This window comes from Lithobates pipiens, unplaced genomic scaffold (genome assembly GCF_037356315.1).
Source record: "Lithobates pipiens isolate NorthernLeopardFrog02 unplaced genomic scaffold, aLitPip1_a1.2 Scaffold_22, whole genome shotgun sequence".
Taxonomy (NCBI): Eukaryota; Metazoa; Chordata; class Amphibia; order Anura; family Ranidae; genus Lithobates; species Lithobates pipiens.
Genome location: NW_027507784.1, coordinates 229,634,871 through 229,651,501, shown reverse-complemented (window position 1 = coordinate 229,651,501; position 16,631 = coordinate 229,634,871).

Genomic DNA, 16,631 nt, shown 5'->3' with positions numbered 1-16,631 from the left:
GAGAGAGAGGGGGGCTGCGCTGGAGAGAGAGAGAGAGAGAGGGGGGCTGCGCTGGAGAGAGAGAGAGAGAGAGGGGGGCTGAGCTAGAGAGAGAGAGGGGGCTGAGCTAGAGAGAGAGAGGGGGGCTGCGCTGGAGAGAGGGGGGCTGCGCTGGAGAGAGAGAGAGAGAGGGGGGGCTACGCTGGAGAGAGAGAGAGGGGGGCTACGCTGGAGAGAGAGGGGGCTGCGCTGGAGAGAGAGAGAGGGGGCTGCGCTGGAGAGAGAGAGAGAGAGAGAGAGGGGCTGCGCTGGAGAGAGAGAGAGAGAGAGAGGGGCTGCGCTGGAGAGAGAGAGAGAGAGAGAGAGGGGCTGCGCTGGAGAGAGAGAGAGAGGGGGCTGCGCTGGAGAGAGAGAGAGAGGGCTGCGCTGGAGAGAGAGAGAGAGGGGCTGCGCTGGAGAGAGAGAGAAGAGAGAGAGAGAGGGCTGCGCTGGAGAGAGAGAGAGAGAGAGGGGCTGCGCTGGAGAGAGAGAGAGAGAGAGGGGCTGCGCTGGAGAGAGAGAGAGAGAGGGGCTGCGCTGGAGAGAGAGAGAGAGGGGGCTGCGCTGGAGAGAGAGAGAGAGGGGGCTGCGCTGGAGAGAGAGAGAGGGGGGCTGCGCTGGAGAGAGAGAGAGAGGGGGGCTGCGCTGGAGAGAGAGAGAGAGGGGGGCTGCGCTGGAGAGAGAGAGAGAGGGGGGCTGCGCTGGAGAGAGAGAGAGAGGGGGCTGCGCTGGAGAGAGAGAGAGAGAGGGGGCTGCGCTGGAGAGAGAGAGAGAGAGAGAGGGGGGCTGAGCTAGAGAGAGAGAGGGGGGCTGAGCTAGAGAGAGAGAGGGGGGCTGCGCTGGAGAGAGGGGGGCTGCGCTGGAGAGAGAGAGAGGGGGGGGCTACGCTGGAGAGAGAGAGAGGGGGGGGCTACGCTGGAGAGAGAGAGGGGGCTGCGCTGGAGAGAGAGAGAGAGGGGCTGCGCTGGAGAGAGAGAGAGAGGGGCTGCGCTGGAGAGAGAGAGAGAGAGGGGCTGCGCTGGAGAGAGAGAGAGAGGGCTGCGCTGGAGAGAGAGAGAGAGAGAGAGAGAGAGAGAGGGGCTGCGCTGGAGAGAGAGAGAGAGAGAGAGAGGGGGGCTGCGCTGGAGAGAGAGAGAGAGAGAGGGGCTGCGCTGGAGAGAGAGAGAGAGAGAGAGAGGGGCTGCGCTGGAGAGAGAGAGAGAGAGAGGGGCTGCGCTGGAGAGAGAGAGAGAGAGGGGGCTGCGCTGGAGAGAGAGAGAGAGAGGGGGCTGCGCTGGAGAGAGAGAGAGGGGGGCTGCGCTGGAGAGAGAGAGAGAGGGGGCTGCGCTGGAGAGAGAGAGAGAGGGGGGCTGCGCTGGAGAGAGAGAGAGAGAGAGGGGGGCTGCGCTGGAGAGAGAGAGAGAGGGGGGCTGCGCTGGAGAGAGAGAGAGAGAGGGGGGCTGCGCTAGAGAGAGAGAGAGGGGGGCTGCGCTGGAGAGAGAGAGAGAGGGGGGCTGCGCTGGAGAGAGAGAGAGGGGGGCTGCGCTGGAGAGAGAGAGGGGGGCTGCGCTGGAGAGAGAGAGAGGGGGGCTGCACTAGAGAGAGGGGGGCTGCGCTTCAGAGAGAGAGGGGGGCTGCGCTTCAGAGAGAGAGGGGGCTGCGCTTCAGAGAGAGAGAGGGGGGCTGCGCTTCAGAGAGAGAGAGGGGGGCTGCGCTTCAGAGAGAGAGAGGGGGGCTGCGCTTCAGAGAGAGAGAGGGGGGCTGCGCTTCAGAGAGAGAGAGGGGGGCTGCGCTTCAGAGAGAGAGAGGGGGGCTGCGCTTCAGAGAGAGAGAGGGGGGCTGCGCTGGAGAGAGAGAGAGAGGGGGCTGCGCTGGAGAGAGAGAGAGAGAGGGGGCTGCGCTGGAGAGAGAGAGAGAGGGGGCTGCGCTGGAGAGAGAGGGGGCTGCGCTGGAGAGAGAGGGGGCTGCGCTGGAGAGAGAGGGGGCTGCGCTGGAGAGAGAGGGGGCTGCGCTGGAGAGAGAGGGGGCTGCGCTGGAGAGAGAGGGGGCTGCGCTGGAGAGAGAGAGAGAGAGGGGGGCTGCGCTGGAGAGAGAGAGAGAGAGGGGGCTGCGCTGGAGAGAGAGAGAGAGAGAGAGGGGGGCTGCGCTGGAGAGAGAGAGAGGGGCTGCCCTGGAGAGAGAGAGGGGCTGCCCTGGAGAGAGAGAGGGGGGTGCCCTGGAGAGAGAGAGGGGTGCGCTGGAGAGAGAGAGGGGTGCGCTGGAGAGAGAGAGAGAGAGGGGGTGCGCTGGAGAGAGAGAGAGGGGGTGCGCTGGAGAGAGAGAGAGGGGGTGCGCTGGAGAGAGAGAGAGGGGGTGCGCTGGAGAGAGAGAGAGGGGGTGCGCTGGAGAGAGAGAGAGGGGGTGCGCTGGAGAGAGAGAGAGAGGGGGTGCGCTGGAGAGAGAGAGAGAGAGAGAGAGGGGGTGCGCTGGAGAGAGAGAGAGAGAGGGGGTGCGCTGGAGAGAGAGAGAGAGGGGGTGCGCTGGAGAGAGAGAGAGAGAGGGGGTGCGCTGGAGAGAGAGAGAGAGGGGGTGCGCTGGAGAGAGAGAGAGAGGGGGGGCTGCGCTGGAGAGAGAGAGAGAGAGGGGCTGCGCTGGAGAGAGAGAGAGAGAGGGGCTGCGCTGGAGAGAGAGAGAGAGAGAGAGAGAGAGAGAGAGAGAGGGGCTGCGCTGGAGAGAGAGAGAGAGAGAGAGAGGGGCTGCGCTGGGAGAGAGAGAGAGAGAGAGAGAGGGGCTGCGCTGGAGAGAGAGAGAGAGAGAGAGAGAGGGGCTGCGCTGGAGAGAGAGAGAGAGAGGGGCTGCGCTGGAGAGAGAGAGAGAGAGAGAGAGAGAGAGAGAGAGAGAGAGAGAGAGGGGCTGCGCTGGAGAGAGAGAGAGAGAGGGGCTGCGCTGGAGAGAGAGAGAGAGAGAGAGGGGCTGCGCTGGAGAGAGAGAGAGAGGGGCTGCGCTGGAGAGAGAGAGAGAGGGGCTGCGCTGGAGAGAGAGAGAGAGGGGCTGCGCTGGAGAGAGAGAGAGAGGGGCTGCGCTGGAGAGAGAGAGGGAGAGGGGCCGCTCTGGAGAGAGAGAGAGAGAGGGGCCGCGCTGGAGAGAGAGGGGCTGCACTGGAGAGAGAGGGGCTGCACTGGAGAGAGAGCGAGAGGGCTGCGCTGGAGAGAGAGGGTGGGCTGCGCTGGAGAGAGAGAGAGGGGCTGCGCTGAAGAGACAGAGAGAGGGGGGTTGCGCTGGAGAGATAGAGAGGGGGCCGCGCTGGAGAGAAAGGGGGCGCTGCGCTGGAGAGAGAGGAGGGGGGCTGCGCTGGAGAGAGGGGGGCTGCGCTGGAGAGAGGGGGGCTGCGCTGGAGAGAGAGAGAGAGGGGCTGCGCTGGAGAGAGGGGGGCTGCGCTGGAGAGAGGGGGGCTGCGCTGGAGAGAGAGAGAGAGGGGGGCTGCGCTGGAGAGAGAGAGAGGGGGGGGCTGCGCTGGAGAGAGAGAGAGAGGGGGGCTGCGCTGGAGAGAGAGAGGGGCTAAACTACTTACAAAGGAAGAGTTTTCAATTGCAATTGTTAATACAGCTTTAAAAATCCCGCTCGGCTTCCTCGCCGCCTGAGCTAGAGGTGTACGTTGCCTGGCCACGCCCTACGCGTTTCGTCATTCAGACGTCATCTGGAGCGAGAGAGAGGGGGCTGCGCTGGAGAGAAGGGGGGGCTGCGCTGGACAGAAGGGGGGGCTGCGCTGGAGAGAGAGAGGTGGCTGCGCTGGGGAGAGGTGGCTGCGCTGGAGAGAAGAGTGGGACTGCGCTGGATAGAGAGAGGGGGGGTGCGCTGGAGAGAGAGAGAGAGAGAGGGGGGACTGCGCTGGAGAAAGAGAGGTGGCTGCGCTGGAGAGAAAGAGAGTGGGACTGCGCTGGATAGAGAGAGGGGGGGTGCGCTGGAGAGAGAGAGAGAGGGAGGACTGCGCTGGAGAAAGAGAGGTGGCTGCGCTGGAGAGAGAGAGGTGGCTGCGCTGGAGAGAGAGAGAGAGAGAGAGAGAGGTGGCTGCGCTGGAGAGAGAGAGAGAGAGAGAGAGAGAGAGAGAGAGAGAGAGAGGGGCTGCACTGGGGAGAGAGAGAGAGAGGGGGGGCTGCGCTGGAGAGAGAGGGGGGGCTGCGCTGGAGAGAGAGGGGGGGCTGCGCTGGAGAGAGAGGGGGGGCTGCGCTGGAGAGAGAGGGGGGCTGCGCTGGAGAGAGAGGGGGGGCTGCGCTGGAGAGAGAGGGGGGGCTGCGCTGGAGAGAGAGGGGGCTGCGCTGGAGAGAGAGAGAGAGAGGGGGGGCTGCGCTGGAGAGAGAGAGAGAGGGGGGCTGCGCTGGAGAGAGAGAGAGAGGGGGGCTGCGCTGGAGAGAGGGAGGCGGCTGCGCTGGAGAGAGGGAGGCGGCTGCGCTGGAGAGAGGGAGGCGGCTGCGCTGGAGAGAGGGAGGCGGCTGCGCTGGAGAGAGAGAGGCGGCTGCGCTGGAGAGAGAGAGGCTGCGCTGGAGAGAGAGAGAGGGGGGGGCTGCGCTGGAGAGAGGGGGGGCTGCGCTGGAAAGAGGGGGGCTGCGCTGGAGAGAGGGGGGCTGCGCTGGAGAGAGAGAGGGGGGCTGCGCTGGAGAGAGAGAGGTGGCTGCGCTGGAGAGAGAGAGGTGGCTGCGCTGGAGAGAGAGAGGTGGCTGCGCTGGAGAGAGAGAGGTGGCTGCGCTGGAGAGAGAGAGGGGGGTGCGCTGGAGAGAGAGAGGGCGACTGCGCTGGAGAGAGAGAGGTGGGGTGCGCTGGAGAGAGAGAGGTGGCTGCACTGGAGAGAGAGAGGTGGCTGCACTGGAGAGACAGAGAGAGGGGGGTTGCGCTGGAGAGATAGAGAGGGGGCCGCGCTGGAGAGAAAGGGGGCGCTGCGCTGGAGAGAGAGGAGGGGGGCTGCGCTGGAGAGAGGGGGGCTGCGCTGGAGAGAGGGGGGCTGCGCTGGAGAGAGGGGGGCTGCGCTGGAGAGAGAGAGAGGGGCTGCGCTGGAGAGAGGGGGGCTGCGCTGGAGAGAGGGGGGCTGCGCTGGAGAGAGAGAGAGAGGGGGGGATGCGCTGGAGAGAGAGAGAGGGGGGGGCTGCGCTGGAGAGAGAGAGAGGGGGGCTGCGCTGGGAGAGAGAGAGGGGCTAAACTACTTACAAAGGAAGAGTTTTCAATTGCAATTGTTAATACAGCTTTAAAAATCCCGCTCGGCTTCCTCGCCGCCTGAGCTAGAGGTGTACGTTGCCTGGCCACGCCCTACGCGTTTCGTCATTCAGACGTCATCTGGAGCGAGAGAGAGGGGGCTGCGCTGGAGAGAAGGGGGGGCTGCGCTGGAGAGAAGGGGGGGCTGCGCTGGAGAGAGAGAGGTGGCTGCGCTGGGGAGAGGTGGCTGCGCTGGAGAGAAAGAGTGGGACTGCGCTGGATAGAGAGAGGGGGGTGCGCTGGAGAGAGAGAGAGAGGGGGGACTGCGCTGGAGAAAGAGAGGTGGCTGCGCTGGAGAGAAAGAGAGTGGGACTGCGCTGGATAGAGAGAGGGGGGGTGCGCTGGAGAAAGAGAGGTGGCTGCGCTGGAGAGAGAGAGGTGGCTGCGCTGGAGAGAGAGAGAGAGAGAGAGGTGGCTGCGCTGGAGAGAGAGAGAGAGAGAGAGGGGCTGCACTGGGGAGAGAGAGAGAGAGGGGGGGCTGCGCTGGAGAGAGAGGGGGGGCTGCGCTGGAGAGAGAGGGGGGGCTGCGCTGGAGAGAGAGGGGGGGCTGCGCTGGAGAGAGAGGGGGGGCTGCGCTGGAGAGAGAGGGAGAGAGGGGGGGCTGCGCTGGAGAGAGAGAGAGGGGGCTGCGCTGGAGAGAGAGAGAGAGGGGGGCTGCGCTGGAGAGAGGGAGGCGGCTGCGCTGGAGAGAGGGGAGGCGGCTGCGCTGGAGAGAGGGAGGCGGCTGCGCTGGAGAGAGGGAGGCGGCTGCGCTGGAGAGAGAGAGGCGGCTGCGCTGGAGAGAGAGAGGCTGCGCTGGAGAGAGAGAGGCTGCGCTGGAGAGAGAGAGAGGGGGGGGCTGCGCTGGAGAGAGGGGGGCTGCGCTGGAGAGAGGGGGGCTGCGCTGGAGAGAGGGGGCTGCGCTGGAGAGAGGGGGGCTGCGCTGGAGAGAGAGAGGGGGCTGCGCTGGAGAGAGAGAGGTGGCTGCGCTGGAGAGAGAGAGGTGGCTGCGCTGGAGAGAGAGAGGTGGCTGCGCTGGAGAGAGAGAGGGGGGTGCGCTGGAGAGAGAGAGGGAGAGAGAGAGAGAGAGGGGCTGCACTGGGGAGAGAGAGAGGGGGGGCTGCGCTGGAGAGAGAGGGGGGGCTGCGCTGGAGAGAGAGGGGGGCTGCGCTGGAGAGAGGGAGGTGGCTGCGCTGGAGAGAGAGAGGTGGCTGCGCTAGAGAGAGAGAGGGGGTCTGCGCTGGAGAGAGAGAGAGAGAGGGGGGCTGCGCTGGAGAGAAAGGGGGCTGCGCTGGAGAGAAAGGGGGGCTGCGCTGGAGAGAAAGGGGGGCTGCGCTGGAGAGAAAGGGGGCTGCGCTGGAGAGAAAGGGGGGCTGCGCTGGAGAGAAAGGGGGGCTGCGCTGGAGAGAGAGAGAGAGGTGGCTGCGCTGGAGAGAGAGAGAGGAGGTGGCTGCGCTGGAGAGAGAGAGGGGGACTGCGCTGGAGAGAGAGAGGGGGACTGCGCTGGAGAGAGAGAGGGGGACTGCGCTGGAGAGAGAGAGGGGGACTGCGCTGGAGAGAGAGAGGGGGACTGCGCTGGAGAGAGAGAGGGGGACTGCGCTGGAGAGAGAGAGAGAGAGGGGGGCTGCACTGGGGAGAGAGAGAGGGGGGCTGCGCTGGAGAGAGAGGGGGGCTGCGCTGGAGAGAGAGGGGGGGCTGCGCTGGAGAGAGAGGGGGCTGCGCTGGAGAGAGAGGGGCTGCGCTGGAGAGAGAGGGGGCTGCGCTGGAGAGAGAGAGGTGGCTGGAGAGAGAGAGGTGGCTGCGCTGGAGAGAGAGAGGTGGCTGCGCTGGAGAGAGAGGGGGGGGCTGCGCTGGAGAGAGAGGGGGGGCTGCGCTGGAGAGAGAGGGGGGGGCTGCGCTGGAGAGAGAGGGGGGGGCTGCGCTGGAGAGAGAGGGGGGGCTGCGCTGGAGAGAGAGGGGGGGCTGCGCTGGAGAGAGGGGGGGCTCCGCTGGAGAGAGGGGGGGCTGCTCTCGGGAGAGAGGGGGGCTGCGCTGGAGAGAGGGGGGGCTCCGCTGGAGAGAGAGGGGGGGCTCCGCTGGAGAGAGAGGGGGGCTCCGCTGGAGAGAGAGGGGGCTCCGCTGGAGAGAGAGGGGGCTCCGCTGGAGAGAGAGAGAGAGAGAGAGAGAGAGAGAGAGAGAGAGAGAGAGAGAGAGAGAGAGAGAAGAGAAGAGAGGGGCTGCGCTGGAGAGAGAGAGAGAGGGGGGGCTGCGCTGGAGAGAGAGAGAGAGGGGGCTGCGCTGGAGAGAGGGGGGCTGCGCTGGAGAGAGGGAGGTGGCTGCGCTGGAGAGAGAGAGGCTGCGCTGGAGAGAGAGAGGCTGCGCTGGAGAGAGAGAGAGAGAGGGGAGCTGCGCTGGAGAGGGGTGCTGCGCTGGAGAGGGGGGCTGCGCCGGAGAGGGGGGCTGCGCTGGAGAGAGAGAAGGGCCGCGCTGGAGAGAGACCCGGGCCGCGCTGGAGAGAGACACGGGCCGCGCTGGAGAGAGACACGGGCCGCGCTGGAGAGAGACACGGGCCGCGCTGGAGAGAGACACGGGCCGCGCTGGAGAGAGACACGGGCCGCGCTGGAGAGAGACACGGGCCGCGCTGGAGAGAGACACGGGCCGCGCTGGAGAGAGACAGGGGCTGCGCTGGAGAGAGAGAGAGGGGGCTGCGCTGGAGAGAGAGAGAGGGGGCTGCGCTGGAGAGAGAGAGAGGGGGCTGCGCTGGAGAGAGGGGCTGTGCTGGAGAGAGGGAGAGAGGCTGCGCTGGAGAGAGAGAGAGGGGGGCTGCGCTGGATGGAGAGAGAGGGGGGCTGCGCTGGATGGAGAGAGAGGGGGGCTGCGCTGGATGGAGAGAGAGGGGGGCTGCGCTGGATGGAGAGAGAGGGGGGCTGCGCTGGAGAGAGAGGGGGCTGCGCTGGAGAGAGAGAGAGGGGCTGCGCTGGAGAGAGAGAGAGGGGCTGCGCTGGAGAGAGAGAGAGGGGGGCTGCGCTGGAGAGAGAGAGAGGGGGGCTGCGCTGGAGAGAGAGAGAGGGGGCTGCGCTGGAGAGAGAGAGAGAGGGGGGCTGCGCTTTAGAGAGAGGGGGGCTGCGCTGGAGAGAGAGAGAGGGGGGCTGCGCTGGAGAGAGAGAGAGGGGGCTGCGCTGGAGAGAGAGAGAGGGGGCTGCGCTGGAGAGAGAGATAGAGGGGGGCTGCGCTGGAGAGAGAGATAGAGGGGGGCTGCGCTGGAGAGAGAGATAGAGGGGGGCTGCGCTGGAGAGAGAGATAGAGGGGGGGTGCGCTGGAGAGAGAGAGAGAGAGAGAGGGGGGCTGCCCTGGAGAGAGAGAGAGAGAGGGCTGCCCTGGAGAGAGAGAGAGAGAGAGAGAGAGGGGGGGCTGCGCTGGAGAGAGAGAGACAGGGGGGCTGCGCTGGAGAGAGAGAGAGAGGGGGCTGCACTGGAAAGAGAGAGGGGGGGGCCGCGCTGGAGAGAAAGGGGGCGCTGCGCTGGAGAGAGAGGAGGGGGCCGCGCTGGAGAGAAAGGGGGCGCTGCGCTGGAGAGAGAGAGAGGGGGGCTGCGCTGCGCTGGAGAGAGAGAGAGGGGGGCTGCGCTGGAAAGAGAGAGAGAGAGAGAGGGGGCTGCGCTGGAGAGAGAGAGAGAGGGGGCTGCGCTGGAGAGAGAGAGAGAGAGAGAGGGGGCTGCGCTGGAGAGAGAGAGAGAGAGAGAGGGGGCTGCGCTGGAGAGAGAGAGGGGGCTGCGCTGGAGAGAGAGAGGGGGCTGCGCTGGAGAGAGAGAGGGGGCTGCGCTGGAGAGAGAGAGAGGGGTCTGCACTGGAGAGGAGAGGGGCTGCGCTGGAGAGGAGGAGAGAGGGGGTCTGCGCTGGAGAGAGTGAGAGGGGGGCTGCGCTGGAGAGTGAGAGGGGGGGGCTGGGCTGGAGAGTGAGAGGGGGGGGCTGGGCTGGAGAGTGAGAGGGGAGGGCTGCGCTGGAGAGAGAGAGAGGGGGCTGCGCTGGAGAGAGAGAGCGGGGGGCTGCGCTGGAGAGAGAGAGCGGGGGGCTGCGCTGGAGAGAGAGAGCGGGGGCTGCGCTGGAGAGAGAGAGCGGGGGGCTGCGCTGGAGAGAGCGAGGGAGAGGGCTGCGCTGAAGAGGGAGAGGTGCTGCGCTGGAGAGAGAGAGGGGGCTGCGCTGGAGAGAGAGAGAGAGAGGGGGCTGCGCTGGAGAGAGAGAGAGAGGGGGGCTGCGCTGGAGAGAGAGAGAGAGGGGGGCTGCGCTTTAGAGAGAGAGAGGGGGGCTGCGCTGGAGAGAGAGAGAGAGAGAGAGAGAGAGAGGGGGGCTGCGCTTGAGAGAGAGAGGGGGGCTGCACTGGAGAGAGAGAGGGGGGGCTGCACTGGAGAGAGAGAGGGGGGGCTGCGCTGGAGAGAGAGAGGGGGGTCTGTGCTGGAGAGAGAGAGAGAGAGGGGGCTGCGATGGAGAGAGAGAGAGAGAGAGAGAGAGAGAGAGAGGGGGCTGCGATGGAGAGAGAGAGGAGAGAGAGAGAGAGGGGGGCTGCGATGGAGAGAGAGAGAGAGAGAGAGAGCGGGGCTGCGCTGGAGAGAGCGAGAGCGGGGCTGCGCTGGAGAGAGCGAGAGCGGGGCTGCGCTGGAGAGAGCGAGAGCGGGGCTGCGCTGGAGAGAGCGAGAGCGGGGCTGCGCTGGAGAGAGCGAGAGGCGGGGCTGCGCTGGAGAGAGCGAGAGCGGGGCTGCGCTGGAGAGAGAGAGAGAGCGGGGCTGCGCTGGAGAGAGAGAGAGCGGGGCTGCGCTGGAGAGAGAGAAGCGGGGCTGCGCTGGAGAGAGAGAGAGCGGGGCTGCGCTGGAGAGAGAGGGGGCTGCGCTGGAGAGAGAGGGGGGCTGCGCTGGAGAGAGAGGGGGGCTGCGCTGGAGAGAGAGGGGGGCTGCGCTGGAGAGAGAGAGAGGGGGGCTGCGCTGGAGAGAGAGAGAGGGGGGCTGCACTGGAGAGAGAGAGATGGGGCCGCCCTGGAGAAAGAGAGAGGTTATACAGCTTGCAGGCAGCACCTTAATTCTTTGCTCCACAGCGGGCGTCCACTTCTCCTATGCCTTACGACTGCATACACACTGAGACCAGTGGGCGGTGCTAGCGCCGCACGGGCCAGATGGGAGGAGAGCAGCACCACAACGTTCTGACGTTCTCCTGTTCTTCCCATCAGGCACATCAATCCGCATGTTCAGCCTGCAGTTCAGTGGGTGGCGCCGGATTAGAAGTGAAGGCATTGGATGCTGCCAGCTCTGCCGCTGCTCTTTATATTACTGACAGCCAGGCAAGCAGCTCCGATGGACCAAAAGCGGCCCTGAGTGCAGACGGCCTACCGGGAAATTCCCGGTATCCCGGTAGGCCAGTCCGGCCCTGCTGTGTGACAAGGAGAAGGGGGTTTGGAAAAGCCTTCGCTGCTGCTGCAGCAGCAAACAGTTCTCCTTTAAGTATCTTGGTGCTGGGTGGGGATGGGGAGGCGATGTGGAGAGGGATGGATGGATGGTGCTGAGTGGGGATGGGGATTACATCAGTCTTGGAGGGAGAGAAAGGGGGGCGCTGCGCTGGAGAGAAAGGGGGCGCTGCGCTGGAGAGAAAGGGGGCGCTGCGCTGGAGAGAAAGGGGGGGCTGCGCTGGAGAGAGATAGAGGGGGGCTGCGCTGGAGAGAGAAAAAGGGCTGCGCTGGAGAGAGAGAGAGGGAGGGGGCTGCGCTGGAGAGAGAGGGAGGGGGCTGCGCTGGAGAGAGAGGGAGGGGCTGCGCTGGAGAGAGAGGGAGGGGCTGCGCTGGAGAGAGAGGGAGGGGCTGCGCTGGAGAGAGAGGGAGGGGGGCTGCGCTGGAGAGAGAGGGAGGGGGGCTGCGCTGAGAGAGAGGGAGGGGGGCTGCGCTGGAGAGAGAGGGAGGGGGGCTGCGCTGGAGAGAGAGAGGAGGGAGGGGGGCTGCGCTGGAGAGAGAGGGAGGGGGCTGCGCTGGAGAGAGAGGGAGGGGGGCTGCGCTGGAGAGAGAGGGAGGGGGGCTGCGCTGGAGAGAGAGGGAGGGGGGCTGCGCTGGAGAGAGAGGGAGGGGCTGCGCTGGAGAGAGAGGGAGGGGCTGCGCTGGAGAGAGCGGGGGCTGCGCTGGAGAGAGCGAGGGAGAGGGGCTGCGCTGGAGAGAGAGAGAGAGAGAGGGCTGCGCTGAAGAGAGAGAGGGTGAGGGGGGCTGCGCTGGAGAGAGGGGGGCTGCGCTGGAGAGAGAAAAAGGGCTGCGCTGGAGAGAGAGAGAGGGAGGGGGCTGCACTGGAGAGAGAGGGAGGGGCTGCGCTGGAGAGAGAGGGAGGGGGCTGCGCTGGGAGAGAGAGGGAGGGGGCTGCGCTGGAGAGAGAGGGAGGGGCTGCGCTGGAGAGAGAGGGGGGTGCGCTGGAGAGAGAGAGAGAGAGAGGGGGGCTGCGCTGGAGAGAGAGAGGGGGGTCTGTGCTGGAGAGAGAGAGGGGCTGCGCTGGAGAGAGAGAGAGAGAGGGGGGGCTGCGATGGAGAGAGAGAGAGAGAGAGAGAGGGGGGCTGCGATGGAGAGAGAGAGAGAGAGAGAGAGAGCGGGGCTGCGCTGGAGAGAGCGAGAGCGGGGCTGCGCTGGAGAGAGCGAGAGCGGGGCTGCGCTGGAGAGAGCGAGAGCGGGGCTGCGCTGGAGAGAGAGAGAGCGGGGCTGCGCTGGAGAGAGAGAGAGCGGGGCTGCGCTGGAGAGAGAGAGAGCGGGGCTGCGCTGGAGAGAGAGAGAGCGGGGCTGCGCTGGAGAGAGAGGGGGGCTGCGCTGGAGAGAGAGGGGGGCTGCGCTGGAGAGAGAGGGGGGCTGCGCTGGAGAGAGAGGGGGGCTGCGCTGGAGAGAGAGAGAGGGGGGCTGCGCTGGAGAGAGAGAGGGGGGCTGCGCTGGAGAGAGAGAGAGGGGGCCGCCCTGGAGAAATAGAGAGGTTATACAGCTTGCAGGCAGCACCTTAATTCTTTGCTCCACAGCGGGCGTCCACTTCTCCTATGCCCTTACGACTGCATACACACTGAGACCAGTGGGCGGTGCTAGCGCCGCACGGGCCAGATGGGAGGAGAGCAGCACCACAACGTTCTGACGTTCTCCTGTTCTTCCCATCAGGCACATCAATCCGCATGTTCAGCCTGCAGTTCAGTGGGTGGCGCCGGATTAGAAGTGAAGGCATTGGATGCTGCCAGCTCTGCCGCTGCTCTTTATATTACTGACAGCCAGGCAAGCAGCTCCGATGACCAAAAGCGGCCCTGAGTGCAGACGGCCTACCGGGAAATTTCCCGGTATCCCGGTAGGCCAGTCCGGCCCTGCTGTGTGACAAGGAGAAGGGGGTTTGAAAAGGCCTTCGCTGCTGCTGCAGCAGCAAACAGTTCTCCTTTAAGTATCTTGGTGCTGGGTGGGGATGGGGAGGCGATGTGGAGAGGGATGGATGGATGGTGCTGAGTGGGGATGGGGATTACATCAGTCTTGGAGGGAGAGAAAGGGGGGCGCTGCGCTGGAGAGAAAGGGGGCGCTGCGCTGGAGAGAAAGGGGGGGCTGCGCTGGAGAGAAAGGGGGGGCTGCGCTGGAGAGAGATAGAGGGGGGCTGCGCTGGAGAGAGGGGGGCTGCGCTGGAGAGAGAAAAAGGGCTGCGCTGGAGAGAGAAAAAGGGCTGCGCTGGAGAGAGAGAGAGGGAGGGGGCTGCGCTGGAGAGAGAGGGAGGGGCTGCGCTGGAGAGAGAGGGAGGGGCTGCGCTGGAGAGAGAGGGAGGGGCTGCGCTGGAGAGAGAGGGAGGGGCTGCGCTGGAGAGAGAGGGAGGGGGGCTGCGCTGGAGAGAGAGGGAGGGGGGCTGCGCTGGAGAGAGAGGGAGGGGCTGCGCTGGAGAGAGAGCGGGGGGCTGCGCTGGAGAGAGCGAGGGAGAGGGGCTGCGCTGGAGAGAGAGAGAGAGAGGGGCTGCGCTGAAGAGAGAGAGGGTGAGGGGGGCTGCGCTGGAGAGAGAAAAAGGGCTGCGCTGGAGAGAGAGAGAGGGAGGGGGCTGCACTGGAGAGAGAGGGAGGGGCTGCGCTGGAGAGAGAGGGAGGGGGCTGCGCTGGAGAGAGAGGGAGGGGCTGCGCTGGAGAGAGAGGGGGGGTGCGCTGGAGAGAGAGAGAGAGAGAGGGGGGCTGCGCTGGAGAGAGAGAGAGAGGGGGGCTGAGCTGGAGAGAGAGAGAGAGAGGGGGGCTGCGCTGGAGAGAGGGGGGCTGCGCTGGAGAGAGGGGGGCTACGCTGGAGAGAGAGAGAGAGGGGGCTGCGCTGGAGAGAGAGAGAGGGGGCTGCGCTGGAGAGAGAGAGAGAGAGGGGGCTGCGCTGGAGAGAGAGGGGCTGCGCTGGAGAGAGAGAGAGAGAGAGGGGCTGCGCTGGAGAGAGAGAGAGGGGCTGCGCTGGAGAGAGAGAGAGAGAGAGAGGGGCTGCGCTGGAGAGAGAGAGAGAGGGGCTGCGCTGGAGAGAGAGAGAGAGAGGGGCTGCGCTGGAGAGAGAGAGAGAGAGAGAGGGGCTGCGCTGGAGAGAGAGAGAGAGAGAGAGGGGCTGCGCTGGAGAGAGAGAGAGAGAGAGAGAGAGGGGCTGCGCTGGAGAGAGAGAGAGAGAGAGAGGGGCTGCGCTGGAGAGAGAGAGAGAGAGAGGGGCTGCGCTGGAGAGAGAGAGAGAGAGAGGGGCTGCGCTGGAGAGAGAGAGAGAGAGAGGGGGGCTGCGCTGGAGAGAGAGAGAGAGGGGCTGCGCTGGAGAGAGAGAGAGAGAGGGGCTGCGCTGGAGAGAGAGAGAGAGAGGGGCTGCGCTGGAGAGAGAGAGAGAGAGAGGGGGGCTGCGCTGGAGAGAGAGAGAGAGAGAGGGGCTGCGCTGGAGAGAGAGAGAGAGAGAGGGGCTGCGCTGGAGAGAGAGAGAGAGAGAGGGGCTGCGCTGGAGAGAGAGAGAGAGAGAGGCTGCGCTGGAGAGAGAGGGGGCTGCGCTGGAGAGAGAGAGAGAGGGGGGCTGCGCTGGAGAGAGAGAGAGAGGGGGGGCTGCGCTGGAGAGAGAGAGAGAGGGGGGCTGCGCTGGAGAGAGAGAGAGAGAGGGGGGCTGCGCTGGAGAGAGAGAGAGGGGGGCTGCGCTGGAGAGAGAGAGGGGGCTGCGCTGGAGAGAGAGAGGGGGCTGCGCTTTAGAGAGAGAGGGGGGGCTGCACTTTAGAGAGAGAGAGGGGGGCTGCGCTTTAGAGAGAGAGGGGGGCTGCGCTGGAGAGAGAGAGGGGGGGCTGCACTAGAGAGAGGGGGGCTGCGCTTCAGAGAGAGAGGGGGGCTGCGCTTCAGAGAGAGAGGGGGGCTGCGCTTCAGAGAGAGAGGGGGGCTGCGCTTCAGAGAGAGAGGGGGGCTGCGCTTCAGAGAGAGAGGGGGGCTGCGCTTCAGAGAGAGAGAGGGGGGCTGCGCTTCAGAGAGAGAGAGGGGCCGCGCTGGAGAGAGGGGCCGCGCTGGAGAGAGAGAGAGGGGGGCTGCGCTGGAGAGAGAGGGGCTGCACTGGAGAGAGAGCGAGAGGGCTGCGCTGGAGAGAGAGGGTGGGCTGCGCTGGAGAGAGAGAGAGAGAGAGAGAGGGGCTGCGCTGAAGAGACAGAGAGAGAGGGGCTGCGCTGAAGAGACAGAGAGAGGGGGGTTGCGCTGGAGAGAAAGGGGGCGCTGCGCTGGAGAGAGAGAGAGAGAGAGGGGCTGCGCTGGAGAGAGGGGGGCTGCGCTGGAGAGAGGGGGGCTGCGCTGGAGAGAGAGAGAGAGGGGGGCTGCGCTGGAGAGAGAGAGAGAGGGGGGCTGCGCTGGAGAGAGAGAGAGAGGGGGCTGCGCTGGAGAGAGAGAGAGAGGGGGGCTGCGCTGGAGAGAGAGAGGGGCTAAACTACTTACAAAGGAAGAGTTTTCAATTGCAATTGTTAATACAGCTTTAAAAATCCCGCTCGGCTTCCTCGCCGCCTGAGCTAGAGGTGTACGTTGCCTGGCCACGCCCTACGCGTTTCGTCATTCAGACGTCATCTGGAGCGAGAGAGAGGGGGCTGCGCTGGAGAGAGAGAGAGGGGGCTGCGCTGGAGAGAAGGGGGGGCTGCGCTGGAGAGAGAGAGGTGGCTGCGCTGGGGAGAGGTGGCTGCGCTGGAGAGAAAGAGAGTGGGACTGCGCTGGAGAGAAGGGGGGGCTGCGCTGGAGAGAGAGAGGTGGCTGCGCTGGGGAGAGGTGGCTGCGCTGGATAGAGAGAGTGGGACTGCGCTGGATAGAGAGAGGGGGGGTGCGCTGGAGAGAGAGAGAGAGGGGGGACTGCGCTGGAGAAAGAGAGGTGGCTGCGCTGGAGAGAGAGAGGTGGCTGCGCTGGAGAGAGAGAGAGAGAGAGAGAGGGCTGCACTGGGGAGAGAGAGAGAGAGGGGGGGCTGCGCTGGAGAGAGAGGGGGGCTGCGCTGGAGAGAGAGGGGGCTGCGCTGGAGAGAGAGAGAGAGAGAGGGGGCTGCGCTGGAGAGAGAGAGGGGGGGGCTGCGCTGGAGAGAAAGGGGGGCTGCGCTGGAAAGAGAGAGGTGGCTGCGCTGGAAAGAGAGAGGTGGCTGCGCTGGAGAGAGAGAGGGGGACTGCGCTGGAGAGAGAGAGGGGGACTGCGCTGGAGAGAGAGAGAGAGAGAGAGAGAGGGGGGCTGCACTGGGGAGAGAGAGAGGGGGGGCTGCGCTGGAGAGAGAGGGGGGGCTGCGCTGGAGAGAGAGAGAGAGGTGGCTGCGCTGGAGAGAGAGAGAGAGGTGGCTGCGCTGGAGAGAGAGAGAGAGAGGTGGCTGCGCTGGAGAGAGAGAGAGAGAGGTGGCTGCGCTGGAGAGAGAGAGAGAGGTGGCTGCGCTGGAGAGAGAGAGAGGTGGCTGCGCTGGAGAGAGAGAGAGAGGTGGCTGCGCTGGAGAGAGAGAGAGGTGGCTGCGCTGGAGAGAGAGAGAGAGGTGGCTGCGCTGGAGAGAGAGAGAGGTGGCTGCGCTGGAGAGAGAGAGAGGTGGCTGCGCTGGAGAGAGAGAGAGGTGGCTGCGCTGGAGAGAGAGAGAGGTGGCTGCGCTGGAGAGAGAGAGAGGTGGCTGCGCTGGAGAGAGAGAGAGGTGGCTGCGCTGGAGAGAGAGAGAGGTGGCTGCGCTGGAGAGAGAGGGGGGGGCTGCGCTGGAGAGAGAGGGGGGGCTGCGCTGGAGAGAGAGGGGGGGCTGCGCTGGAGAGAGAGGGGGGGGCTGCGCTGGAGAGAGAGGGGGGCTGCGCTGGAGAGAGAGGGGGGGCTCCGCTGGAGAGAGGGGGGCTCCGCTGGAGAGAGGGGGGGCTGCTCTCAGGAGAGAGGGGGGCTGCGCTGGAGAGAGAGGGGGGCTGCGCTGGAGAGAGGGGGGGCTCCGCTGGAGAGAGAGAGGGGGCTCCGCTGGAGAGAGAGGGGGGCTGCGCTGGAGAGA